Genomic DNA, 13,571 nt, shown 5'->3' with positions numbered 1-13,571 from the left:
AGTGTGTGGCTGCTCTGAGATTCAAGAGTTACTAGTTGGACTTCTCACCTTAGAAGCCTACTGTAAAATGACTATATGACTGTCCCATATAAGGAAGGTTGTTACTTGTCAGAATTCTTCTTGATGCCATTGAGTTCTGAGGCAGTGAAGTGGATTCCAATAGATCCAGACCAATTTTCAAGATGGAAAACTGTATACGTGATGTATTAGAGGTCTATTTTCATAAAAATCTAGGAGATGATTTATAAGTAGGGGTAATGAAAAAGACACACTGCCCTATGGAGAATTCCCCATGAACCTCACAGATACTACACTTGATCTTAGCCAAAAGGCCGAGAAGCCCCATGAACCTCACAGAAACAAACACATACAGAACATATTAGTCTGCTTATTAATATTTGTAATTTTGATTTCCATAGTTTTATTCCTCATAACTGTATTTAAAACATTTACATTCTAGGTATTGAAAAACTGTATTTTCAAATAGTTTAAATTGTAATTGTGTTCTTTGTAAAATTTGGTCAAAGTGTTTATTGTTTCATTTGTTACATTGCCATTTTTGTTATAAAGGGTGTTTATAAATTAGTACTAATTAGTGTATACAAATATTCAGAAATTATATATCTGTCTTAATTTTGTGAAAGTTTGGATCTTTTTAAATTTCCATGGAAGAGTTTAATTCTATCATAGTAGAGAATACTCATATGATGACAAAAATACTTTCAGTATTAAAATGCTAAGAAGTGTATTACGGAAAAAGACAACAAAATCACGTTAGGAAATCTTTTAAAGTATACTTTGAGACAAATGCCTTTTTTTTGCCACTCAAAAAAAAAAAATACGGTATCTCACCATATGCATTAAAAGCCCATCTGAGGAAGTGTATTTTGCAATTTAATAAATTTTAAAATACAATAAATAATTTGTCAAACTGTCATGAAAATGATTTTTAGCATATTATGAGATAAATGAATGTTTCATAAATCAGCATGGAATATGGTACTGACCATGTTATCTATCTGAGTAAATGAAATCAATATATGATAGGTTGTATAAACTTATCAAATTGATACTTAGATGGATGAAAACACAATTCTTTTCATTTCATTAATGTGAAAAGAAATGTAGCAACTATGTGGTTGATATTATGCTTATATATTTCAATATAAATGTAGGAGGTCCTTTTTAGATTTTATATCAGTGGGTCCAAGCATTTGATGGGGAATTGTTCAGTTGTTCTGCAAGGGAATTTTATGTTGTTGGATTGCACTGATGGTTCTTAATGCTTCAGAGAAGAGGAGTAGACTTCACAGTGTAATCAAAACATTCTAATAAAACTTTATTCTGCTTCATATATGTGTATCATAGATTGGGATATTTCTCTTAGTCCTTCATTACTGTGCATGGGCAAAAAGTGGTTGTGATACTGAAATGAATATTTGTAATAAGAGATTATTATTTTGTTTTAGTACTTTTGAATTATTGGATATGCATGTTAAGATATTTTAAATTAGTCTGTCATCAATGATATAGAAATAATAGTGTTTATATGTTTGATTTCAAATACTTGAAAAATGTTTTTGATTCACTTTTTCATTCATTCCCCTAAAATTTATTGAATGCTTAGTGCACATTAGGGACTGTGCTAAACCATTAGACACTAGAAAAAAGAATGTTGTGTTTCTTTTCTGTAGATACAGTTTAAGTTGATTTTTGGTTAATTTATATGTTATTTCTACAATCAGCATTTTCTGGTGTCTGAATGTATAGTTAGGGGCTAGGGATTTACCTCAGTCTTTCTGGGCCTGCTTCTCAAACACAAAGTCCCAAGCTTGATCCCCGGTACCAAACAAACAAACATAGTTAGACAAAAATGTTTGCTGCAGAGGAAATTTCTAGTTTCAAATTAAAAAAAACTGCAACATAAAGGACCCATTATAACTCAGATAATCACTGCCCAGTAAATTTTTGGCAGGAGACCAGGATGGCCTGTTTTGATTAAGTAACATGCAAAGAAAGCCAGCCATTGGAAGCCATATGTATAGGAAAGTGATGAACTATGCATTTTTTTTTCAATTTTCTTTCTTGCTGGACAGTTTAAGCAGTATTCAGCAAAAGTGAGCAGCATTTGTATTTTAATGGATTTCACTGCCTTCGGCACAAAGTTATTTAAGTCTCTATGACTTGATAGTGTCTCTAGTGCATATATTTCTTCTCATTTCTCAAAGTTCAAATCAGACATATTTGATGTTTAGAATATATTTTACATCTTTTAAAAAGGATATTGATTGAGGTGAGTGTGATTTTCATACTGCATAAATCATTTTTCAGATTTGGTTGGTTTCTGTGTAATTATTATAAGTAAAAATTCAAGTCTGATACACAAATGAAATGTAAGTTAGCAGCTGAGTATTTCTGTTCATATACTGTTAAATGTGAGTTTAGTTGTTCCTGCTCTCCACACCCAGGGTGAAGGAGTGCACTACTCAAAAATAATCTACATGAAAGCTTTTTCCAATATGTATTCTGGGAAACTGTATTAATAGGCCATACCCCAACACTAAAGAATCCTTCTAGAAATAAATGTGAGAAATTGTGAGTTGAATCAAGACACATACTTAGTTTATTCAGGTCATCTTGACAACTTGTTTGTATTTATCTATTGTGAATCAATATGAAAGAAGAGGTTAAATCAAAATGAAAAGAGAGGGTAAACATTCCAAACATATTTATCAAGAACTAATTAACAAATATTTCTGTAGTGCTAATCCTCACAGTGTAAATTCATGCTTTTAGAATCTTGTAAAGCCTTTCTAAAACTCATAGTCAAGGACTTCTTGACAAACATTTCTCAGAACCAGTGTACTTTGGGGTATCCTGGGGTGGACTTTAAGAAGTGGTGCTGTGAACTGGAGTCATAGGCTTCTAAGTTACTAGATCAATTTTGAGTTTTATTATGAGGTTATCTTAGAGAAGATGTGACTTCTATAAGTTTAAAAACATAACAGCTGAATAGAGCAACCATGATAGTCAATATTATAAGAAAAATAATATTTCACAAGTACAAGTATACCTTTTAAAAAATTTCCAATCTTTGATTCATTTGATTCTTAAACTCTTGGCAAATTCAATCTGTTACAGTTTTTCTAATTCATATACAGGGAAGCAGAGTAATTTAGATCTGGAAACTTGTCAAGTGTTCATATCATGTTTCTCTTCCATTGCCCTAACCTGATCTAATAATATTTGAGTTTTCTAAGCTAATACTATAAATTGTACTACTAAAAATTAGGTTTTACATTAGAAACCAGCAAAGTATGTTTCAGGATTAGGCAGACTATAGCCTTAGGCCAATTTTGGCCCACTGCTTTTTTTAAAAATAAAATTTTGTTGTAACACAACTGTCTATATTTGTTTCTATATTGTGCTTACACAGTACAGTGACAGAGTTGAATAGAAGCAAAAGAGATCACTGGCCTGCAAACCTTAAAACACTTTTTGGTCCTTCTAAAAAAGTTTCCCAACTCGTTGATCTAGACCATGGACTGTATAAAGACTGTATATAGATATTGGAATGCTGTTTGCTTTTGAGTATGTGTAAAGGGTACAGACAACACTGAAATAGAAGAAGCCTGTGCGATTGGTGTAAATGAAACTCATCTGTTAATCTATATGGATTCCTATGCATTAATTATGGGCTGTAGCACACTACAGTGCTAGCTGAGCCTGCATCCTTCAAGCATAGAGTTATTTAATTATTGCTTCTAGAGCCTTTAATCAAGTCCTTCTTATAGAAAACAAACAAATGATTAGCCTTTACAGCACAGGCATAAACAGGAATTTGACTCATGAATTTCCTAATTATACTGCACCATTTTGGAAATCAGTTGGCATTCAAGTTCTTGCTGTTACTCAGTATACAATTTCCTTTTGCCAGACAGAAGTAGTATATAGGATAGGAAAATTGTTACGTGTGTTAAGATTAAAATTCAGTTTCACATACATATTTTCCTGTCCTCTTTTCTCACAGAAAAGGAGTTAATGGAAGTAGGAAATAATTTGATGTATGGTGTACATAATTTATATGATTCTCATCTCTGAAGCAGGTACACTAAGGCTCACAGGGTCAACTGACTGCCCATTGCCAGGACTGAGGCCAGTGTGTGATAGAGCCCAACTGGGACTCTGTAAATCAAGATACAGCTTTGACTTCCTTCCAAAGGAGAACTGTAATCCACTGAATGTAATTTCTGCAGCCAGTAGGTCTTCCTGTTTTTTTCTCAAAATGTGTTTATACTTGTTTATAACAATTGGCAAGCTAAATTAATATCCCTGGTTTTATAGCACCAGACTAACCTGGTTACTGTTTTATCGAAACAAAAAAATCAATTCTGAAATAAGATCTGCAAGTTCCTTTTCATTTGTCTAAATAAAAGCAACAAATCCCTGAATATTTTAAGTGCTGAATTTTAAGTGCTAATTTTGATTTTGTCAGAGATGCAAGGTGATCTTCATTTCTCTTGTCCATTTTGTTCTTTCATTGTCAGAAGCCAAGTTCCAAGGCCTTCCACAAGTAAAATTTACTTCATTAACGCAAGAGTTCCTTGGAAGAATTAGGTAATGTAGCTATAGGACTTTTTGCCCCCACTTTTATTAATGTGTTCCGAGTGTCCCTAAAACACATACAATTTCTGAGAATTGCTTCACATTACATTTGTCTTTACTCCTATGTGGATGGCTGGTCTGAGCTAGGTCATGAGCTCTCTCGCTCGCCCCCCCCAACCAAATTACATAAAACTCCTGCATGATCAGAAATCTTACTGTCACAATTGCTTTTCACTCATACCTTTACAAAGCCTGTGGGATATTTCTTAGGATATGGTTCTCAAATGAAAACAGTTACGTGGAGAGGTTCAGTCTTGGTTAGGATCCTAACTTGGTTCATGGTTTGATAAAATATATAATTTATATTCAGGCTCTATTGTATAGCACTGGTCTAGGAAGAAGCATATCAGTGTTCTTAGAAGGGCTGTCTGACCTCCAGCAGTTTAACTATTTGGGGCTACAACTTTTTCATTTGTGAAAGGAAATTATATATGAGCTCCGTCTCTTTTTGTGGCTGGGAAAATTTAAATTTGTTGATTTTTTTTAATGTGCAAATTTGGGTATATGTCATTTAAGATGTTTTTGGGAGTGCATGGATATTGGTTAATTGCCTTTTTTCCCTCCTTTTTTTACCTTTTAATTTAGAAATCTTTTAAAAAGATAGTTTGAATTCTAATTTTTGGTTTTAAAATTTATGTGAGAAGAAAATAAACACTTTAGCAAATTTTGGATTACTATTCCTAGTGAATAAATATTCCACTTTAATCTGGTTTACTAGAAGTCTGCTGTCTAGCCCAGCATGATGTGCATGCCTATAATTCCAGCATTCTGGAGCCTGAGGCAAGAGAATCCCTGCCAGTTCAAGGCCAGGCTGGGCTATATATAGTGAGTTCAAGACTGAATTACACGCAAGATCATACCTCAAACTGCTCCCCCCAGTAAAACAGCCACCTGGGCCAAGGATTTAGCTCAGTGGTTTCACCGCCTGCCTTGCAAGTACAAGGTCCTGAGTTTGATCCTCGGAGCTCCCCCTCCCCCAATACAGCTATCAGCTCAACAAAAATAAGTCTGCTTTCCAAGTAATTTGGTTTTTAATATTTGCAGTTTTCTATTGGAGTTAAGGTCAAAGTTGTAATCCAGAGACCAAAGTTATATGGTATACAAGTGGGCCTTTGGTTTTGTTATCTGTTGAACATAATAATATTGTTTCAGTTTTAAAATTGTATAACTCTAAATTTATAAATACCATTGTACTTTTATATTTATTGATTGTAAAACAGGTAAATTCAGTCACTTTCAGAGACATAAATAGGATTAAATAATAGATAAGACATAAACCCTTTTCTATTTTATGAAAAATAAAATGAAATTTTAGAACAAATATGAGAATGGCAGTAATGTGCTACGTACTATTATTCTCCAGTTAATCAGAGACAAAAATGATTCTCTTTTAAAAAAAACAGATAATAACACAAAGCTTGCTTTGTTGAGAGAAATAAGCCCTTTTTATCTGTGTGTAGTCAAAATAAGTATTACTTTGGTTAAAAATGTAACATAGCTATATGAGTCTATACAAATGATGCTTCAGTTGCTTCTGCAGGTCCAATTTAACTACAGAATTAAAATAAATCTAATGAACATCCCCTCTGGAATCAGCGGCATTTGTTGTATTTATCAGGATAGTATTTAAAAATCACTCAGAAAAATTTTAAATTATATGTTTCTCTTCTATGTAGTTTATGTAGTTGCTTTGAATCATTTTAAGTGGATGCAACATTAAGTTTAACATTTATATAGCAGATACCACAGTGACTAATTTAAATGAAAGCTAAAAAGGACTGGGGATTTAGCTCAGTGATGCCTCCGCCTCACAAGTTTATGGTCTCCAGTTCAATCCCTGGTACGAAAAAGAAAAAACTAAATGAGGGGCCAGGGACTTAGCTCAGTGGTTCTGCAGCCTGCCTCACAAGTGCAAGGTCCTGAGTTTGATCCCCACTACCACACACACACACACACACACACACACACACACACAAAAGAAACAAACAAGAAGTAAATGAAAGCTAACTTTCTAGACCAAAATGCAAAGAATGCCATTTTGCCTACCCCTATGATTTTTAAAATTTATAACGTAAAATTGATGAAATACTAAAACTTTGAGATCATCTTAAGATCTATAATATTGATATGCATGTATCACTGTAATATGATCTCTTCAACTCTTTCCTAGTAGGGGAAGAGCTGGGTCAAATAAAATTAGTTTTTAGTTTTTGGAGGAATCTTATACAGATTTGTATATTGCTTGTACTAGGTAACAGTCCCAGCAACAATGTGAAAGGGGTTCCTCCCCTTGGTCCAGCATTTATTATAATTTGATTTCTTGATAAATGTATTCATTGTGTACTGTAAACACATATACTACTAAAAATTTTACTAATTGTGTTAAAGGTTTCCTTTTACCACATACATCTCATTATGCTTTAATATATTTTATAGCTTTTTAAAATTATGAAAAATAAATCTAATTCTTAGAACTTCATTAAGATAATTTAATTTGTTAAAATAATTGTTTTTTATTGGTATCTTACTAAATATATCATGGAACAATAGAATTGCATTTGGGAAGTCACAGATGTTTGCTTTTGTAAAGAACCTTCTTCTTCATTCATTATCTCAATGGAATTTCCTGCATTTAAACATTTGAAATTTCTAACAATTTCCTTTCTGCAAAAATACTGATGAGCCTTTTGGTATATGTGGTTAATTAGAAATTATGTAAACCTCAATAATATAAAGAACATAGGACCTGGTATCAGAAGACATGATTTTACCAGTCATTCTTTATATAATCTTTCATATTTTTTATTTGCTGTGTGGCAGACAGTCACTGTGTTGGAAAAGTGTAGCATGTCAAAAATACAACATTATTTTACCCCATTGGATCTTACAGTTAATTTCTTCTTAAGTGATATCACTCAGCTCATTTTAATAATTAAATGAAGTTACACAAGAGGAAATGTTTTGTGCGTTAAATGATAACTGTATTCTGTATACCCATTGTATCTTTATCATCATCCGATTTACTTTGGGAATGATAGTTGGAGAAAAGTGTGTGGAAAAGCCAAACTGATGAGTCTTCAATTGCCTGATAATTTCAGTGGGAACTCTGCTGTAAATCTTTATCTTTACTTTGCCCAAAATAATACTTCCAGTTGGTAAAGTTCCTTGTATCTAACATGAGACTGTGACTTCACAAGATTTGTTGTGGCAAGGAAATATTGCCTTTGAAAAGAATCCCCATACCACTGCTGGCTTCACAGAAGCCAAACACAAGCTTAGCATAGGAAATTAATTAGTCAATGAAACATATTTATTAAGCACCTCGTACATGTACTGGCTATACTTTTGAGTTGAACAGAAGAAGAGCAGTCATGAAGGTACTGGTCTTACGCAGCATGTAATTTATACAAGGAAGCATAATTATAATACTATCATGGCTGACATCATGAAGAAGGTATTATCTGTACATAAAATGCTTTGTAATCGTTATTGAATAAGTGGTTTTATATTATTTTGCAGTGAGCCAAAGACTCTGTATGGAGCAAGTTAAACATTACAAATGGGAAATGTTTTAAAAATGTACTTAGATTCCTTAAACTGATTCGGCACACTCTACATGGACCCTGACTCCAGGGTTCTTGTCCTTGCCAATTCCTTCTTCAAGGAAAGTAAGATGAAATATTTAATTAGTACATAATTTTTACTATTGCCTAAGATCTGTGAGAATCTAGTATCTTATAGATATGATATATTTTTGATGGTGACAATTTTCAAGTCCCTTTATGTTCCACTAATATTATTCATGTATTTATAAACTTTGATTTCATTTCTTTTTCTCTGGTACTAGATCCATTTAAAATGACCAAATCTTTACTTTCAAACTTAGCTCAGAATTCTTTTCCCCTCTACTGCAACAGAAACATATTAGTATTTCTTAATTGAAGATAATTACTTCAGAAAGTGGTAGCTTTTTTACTCTTTCTGTTGTGTACATTGTGAACATCATTTTCTGTGACAGCTGTAACATACCCCTTACTTAAGCTGGTAGGAACTGCCACAAGTTATGTTTAGAGGCAGCTCTTAGCTAAGCCTTATGTTGTACATGTTGTATAGCAAGATTTCTTTTCTGTTCTTATAATATCAGAAATCTGTTAAATTTGTGTCATGTTTTAAATTTTATATGTGAGTAAGCTTTGCTAGTAGTATAAGTTCTAAGGCAGTAAGTCTTGTTTTTTTTTTTAACCACATACATTCTTTTCTAAAATTAAGGTAAACATCTGATTAGGTTGTTAAATCTCTATCAAGACACTTTAATGCCTGTGGCTCAGCTAAAATATCAGATGACCTGAAGTATTCTTGGGCGATATCAGGCCTTCTCAATTTTTAGTATATTTACTAGAAAACAGCACATATGTGAGGGGTATCTGGATTAAATACCATTCTGTAAGTGGTTGAGGCTATAAATATATTTTCATTTCCATTTGACATTGCCTCATTTCCATTACTGTGTAATAGTGGAGATTTGATGTCACTGATCTGTGATGAAAAAGAGTACTTTTCTATAATCAGTGAATAACATCTATTCTTAGGAACATGCTTACACTTATTAAATTCTGGACATACCCTGAGGTCATTTACATTTTTTATTGTAGTACATCTTGTTAATTCTTTATATGAGCCTTCTAGTCTATAATTTCAAAGCTTTTTTTTTTTTTCTTGGTACCAGGGATCAAACTTTGGATCTTGTGTTTGCAAGGCACTTGCAGCACCACTGAGCAATATCCCTGCTCTAGTCTGTCATTTCATCCAACTTTTTTTTTTGCCATTTTTTTCTTTGCTATCCCACAATTATGTTTTTGTTTGTTTGTTTGAAACAGGGTCTCACTCTGTAGTTCAGACTGGCCTTGAACTCACTCCTTAGCCCAGGCTGGCTTTGAATTTGTGGCAATCCTCCTGCCTCAGCCTCTTGATTAATATTTTCATATACAAGGTTATTTTTCTACTTTTCTCATGCACAGTTTTTATTTGGTGATTTTTTTTTTCCAGGAGCAGCCCATTAGCAGGCACCCAGACTTCCTTGTTTCTGTCCTGCAGAAAAGCTAATTGCTTTATTCTTCTACTTAGTTTATTTGCCTATGGTGCAATACTCAGGATTATAAAAAGATTATTTAACTTCTCATTATGCAAGGAAATTCATTGTAGGAGACAGTGGGGTATAAGGTATTTTTTCTTGATTATAAAACTTGTGCTGTTATTAAACTGTTATTTTCTAAAGATGGCTGTAAATTTAAGACAGTAACATAGAGCAACCTAATGAACACTGGGAGAAGGCAAGAGGCAGTTGCCTATAAAAAAGATGTTAGATTGCTAAATTTAACATACAATCAAGACAGCATTTTCTTATTATCTGTGGTGTTTCAGGAAAAGGATTGACGAAAAGATTATCCAAAGTTTGAATTAGTCCAAGGCTTTAAAAACTGAACACAGTGCTGTTTTTATTAGGGTGATTTTCTGATTGTTTTTAAAATTAAAATGGGGGCCAGGGATTTACCTTAGTGGTTCTGTCGCCTGCCTCGCAAGCACAAGAACCTGAGTTTGAACCCCGGTACCAAAAAAAAAAAAATTAAAATGGAAATATTACACAAGTCTCCATATTTTACAAGTGCAGTAACTACTTATAATCAGGACTGATGTTTTCTTCTAAAGCATCACTATGAATTTTAAATATTTCCCTCAATACAAAGAATGTAAAGACCATCCACAGCTTTATAATAAAAATATAGTCAGGGAAGTTGGTGGCTCCCTTAAAAGTTCCTAATAGGTCTGCCCTTTAGAACTTTCTGTGATGACACCAGGGTTCATCTGTGCCATGCATGCAGATAACCAGTGACTGCATTGGTTGTCGGGAATGTGGAATGTGGCTTGTTAGGGCAGCTAAGAAATGAAAGTATTCATTTTATTTCATTGAAATATGGTCAGCCATATGCCTGCTGGCCATCATGTTAGGCTATGTAGTTAGAGAATGCTTCTCTCTGATTCTAATATGTACAAATGAAATTAAGAGGGAAGTTTATTTAATGCTTATTATTAATAGACTAACAGATTTGCAGTGATGTAGTCTTATCAATGACATTATCAAGGTATTATACATCATTTTCTATTTCTACTAATATTAACTTTTATAGAAGAAAAATATTTCTATTAAGGAAAAAAGCTTTAATTTACTTATGAAATTAAGTAGTAGTTGGGTATGTATATGTGCAAATGTGCGTGTAAAAAATGGCACATTGAGTTGTATTGATGTGCAGGAAGGAGTTTTTGTGTGTATGTGGTGGGCATTAAGAAGTATTTTTTTAAAGTGATAACATTATTTTGTATTGCCAAGAATCTTGTGGAAAAATACAGTGAGTCATAACCTGATGTTATTCTGAAAATTATTTTTTTACCTTGGATGTTTTATCCAAAAGTGCAGATTTTCTGATAATCATAAGAAACAGTTTACATAAGTGTCAAGAAGTAATTAGGAATATCATCTTTTCATTATGCCATTTTAAACATAAAATGAACTGCTTTAAATGATGGGATTAACACTTCAGTGATTTATAAGATCTGATCCTAGGAATTTTTTTCTCTGGTTACATATGTTTTCTTAAGCAGTTCCTAATCATTTTAGGGAAACATTAGACAAGGAATTACAAAAGTACCTCAAAAGCTTGTATGAGTGATGATTTGGTTTTATGTATCATTATCGACCACATGAGCTACCATTCTCATGGATTAAGTATCATATACTAGTCTAGTCTACAAATAACATCTTCCAAGACAGCAGTGGTTGCGCCTATGGACAAGCTATTTTCCTCTTAGTTTAATAACAGAAAATACTTCATTTTAAAAAGAAAGCTATACTTTGGGCAGTTTACTTGGGGCATTTTTTAACTTATGAATTGATTCAAATTTAAAATTTAAATTTAAAAAATAAAAAGTATTTTTACCAGATTTTCATTTTATAACTAAAATGAAAGGTCAAGAACACTTTATGTAGCAACTTTATATTATATTGCCTCACCTGCTAAAATATGTGGCTTTGAATAAAAGTGTCCTTTGTTTCAGATATTTTGATAATGCTGTGAATACAATGAACATTTTTTTTTTTTATTTTTCAAGGCAGCAAAGATTTTATGGAATAACTCTCCTCTCTATTTTTAGCCACTAGAATAACACTGGGTAAACACTTTTTTTGTTTGTTTTTTTGAGACAGGGTCTCACTGTGTAGTTGGGACTGACCTGGAACTCACTTTGTAGTCCAGGCTGGTCTCGAACGCACAGCAGTCCTCCTGCCTTAGCCTCCCAAGTGCTTGGATTACAGGCGTGTGCCATCACACCTGGCTGGGTAAACACTTTTTAAAGCCTAAGCCTCATATTTACTGTTAATGTAAGTCGCAGGTTTTCTAGATGTGCCCATGTGCTGAAAACAGTTCATTCAAGTAAATAGAAAGAATGCTTTTCTTGGACTTTTGTAGTATCAGAAGTCAGTGAAATTAAAGAATTATTTTCCCCAATATTTTCTGCATTCTTGTAACTGGATCAGCAAAGTCATCCAGTCTCCTTATAGTTTACACCTTGTTCTTTTGACTTAAAAAAAGAGCCAGTGTTGGTGGCACATGCCTATTATTTCAACACTCTGGGAGACTGAGGCAGGAGAATCACCAGTTTAGGCCAGCCTGGGCAAATTAGTGACTTGCAAGACCCTATTATAAAAACAAAAGAAACAAACAAAAATAAAAGCTCAATAATACGGAGGCCCTAGGTCCAACCTTGAGTCCTGGAAGAAAACAGAAACCACTGGTAGTAATTTGTACAGTATTCTCTAATAATTGTAGGAGCACACTCCAGCCATAGTCAAACTCTTCATGTTCATTTTAAAAAATATAATTTGAAATTATGCAAATACCTGGGAAAGTAGCCTTGAAACAGGCTGTGTAACCCAAGAAGAGCCTTCTCATTTATATTTTGTTAACTTGGGCAAGTGCATCAACCATTCTGAGGCAACTAATAAAGCTTAAATACAATAATGTTTATGAGAGCATATTGAAAAATGACAAGAATAACCACGTTCTAATGCAGTTTTTAGTTTTATTTCTCTAGAACATTTAAAACAATTTACTTTAGATCTTCATAGCAATTAATCATATTTTATAAGAATGGAAACAGTGCTTTTGTAAATGAGGGAAAGCGGGATTATAGGCAGTGGAAAGGATTGAGAAAAAGAATAATGTTATATCATGTACCGGTACATATCCCCTATGATGAATGTGTTCATTTTGTATATCTGAAATATACCAATAAAATCAATTTTTTTAAAGCTAGAAAAAAGTTATATTCACATCGATTGTTTCCTGCTTTCTGTTGATTAATTCTAAAGATACAGTAAAAAATTGGTTTAAATTGACATTTCAACATTGCTTTTAGGCAGTGGAAAATAACAGTTCTTAGAAAAACCAGCAACTTAAAAATATAAGATCTCACTGTATAAAATTGTTGATACTGGATTGATTTTGACCTGAAAACAATAATTCCTTGTTATTTAATCTCACAGGCGGTTGAACTAAATGATTTCAGTGTTTGGATGGAAAAGTGAAAGACTTTTTCACAACCATCTTCCTCCTTTACAAATGACCTTTACTGAACAGGTTACCAAATTTGCTTTTTTATTAATGATATTTTAATAAAATGAGAGATTCTTGGAAATGATCTAATTTATTTAGCCAAGAAAATTTTAAAACTATTTCCTTAAAATTTTCTTTAAGTGACTTTTATGAAACATTGAATTAGCCATAAACTGTTAAGTGTACAGATATCTTGAGTTTGATAAAATAAACATGAGAAACTAAAACTGAAGAACTGGA

At 32.9% G+C, this 13,571-nt stretch overlaps 1 pseudogene; it reads right to left on the bottom strand.

Moving 5' to 3' along the window:
- Nucleotides 1-207: 207 nt before the first annotated feature.
- On the bottom strand, nucleotides 208-344 carry LOC117286718 (annotated as a pseudogene).
- Nucleotides 345-13,571: the final 13,227 nt, after the last annotated feature.

The sequence above is a fragment of the Fukomys damarensis genome, unplaced genomic scaffold (genome assembly GCF_012274545.1).
Source record: "Fukomys damarensis isolate Sample0158 unplaced genomic scaffold, DMR_v1.0_HiC HiC_scaffold_2, whole genome shotgun sequence".
Taxonomy (NCBI): domain Eukaryota; kingdom Metazoa; phylum Chordata; class Mammalia; order Rodentia; family Bathyergidae; genus Fukomys; species Fukomys damarensis.
The sequence above is the reverse complement of the archived record's forward strand: the minus strand, read 5'-3'. Positions and strand labels throughout refer to the sequence as shown.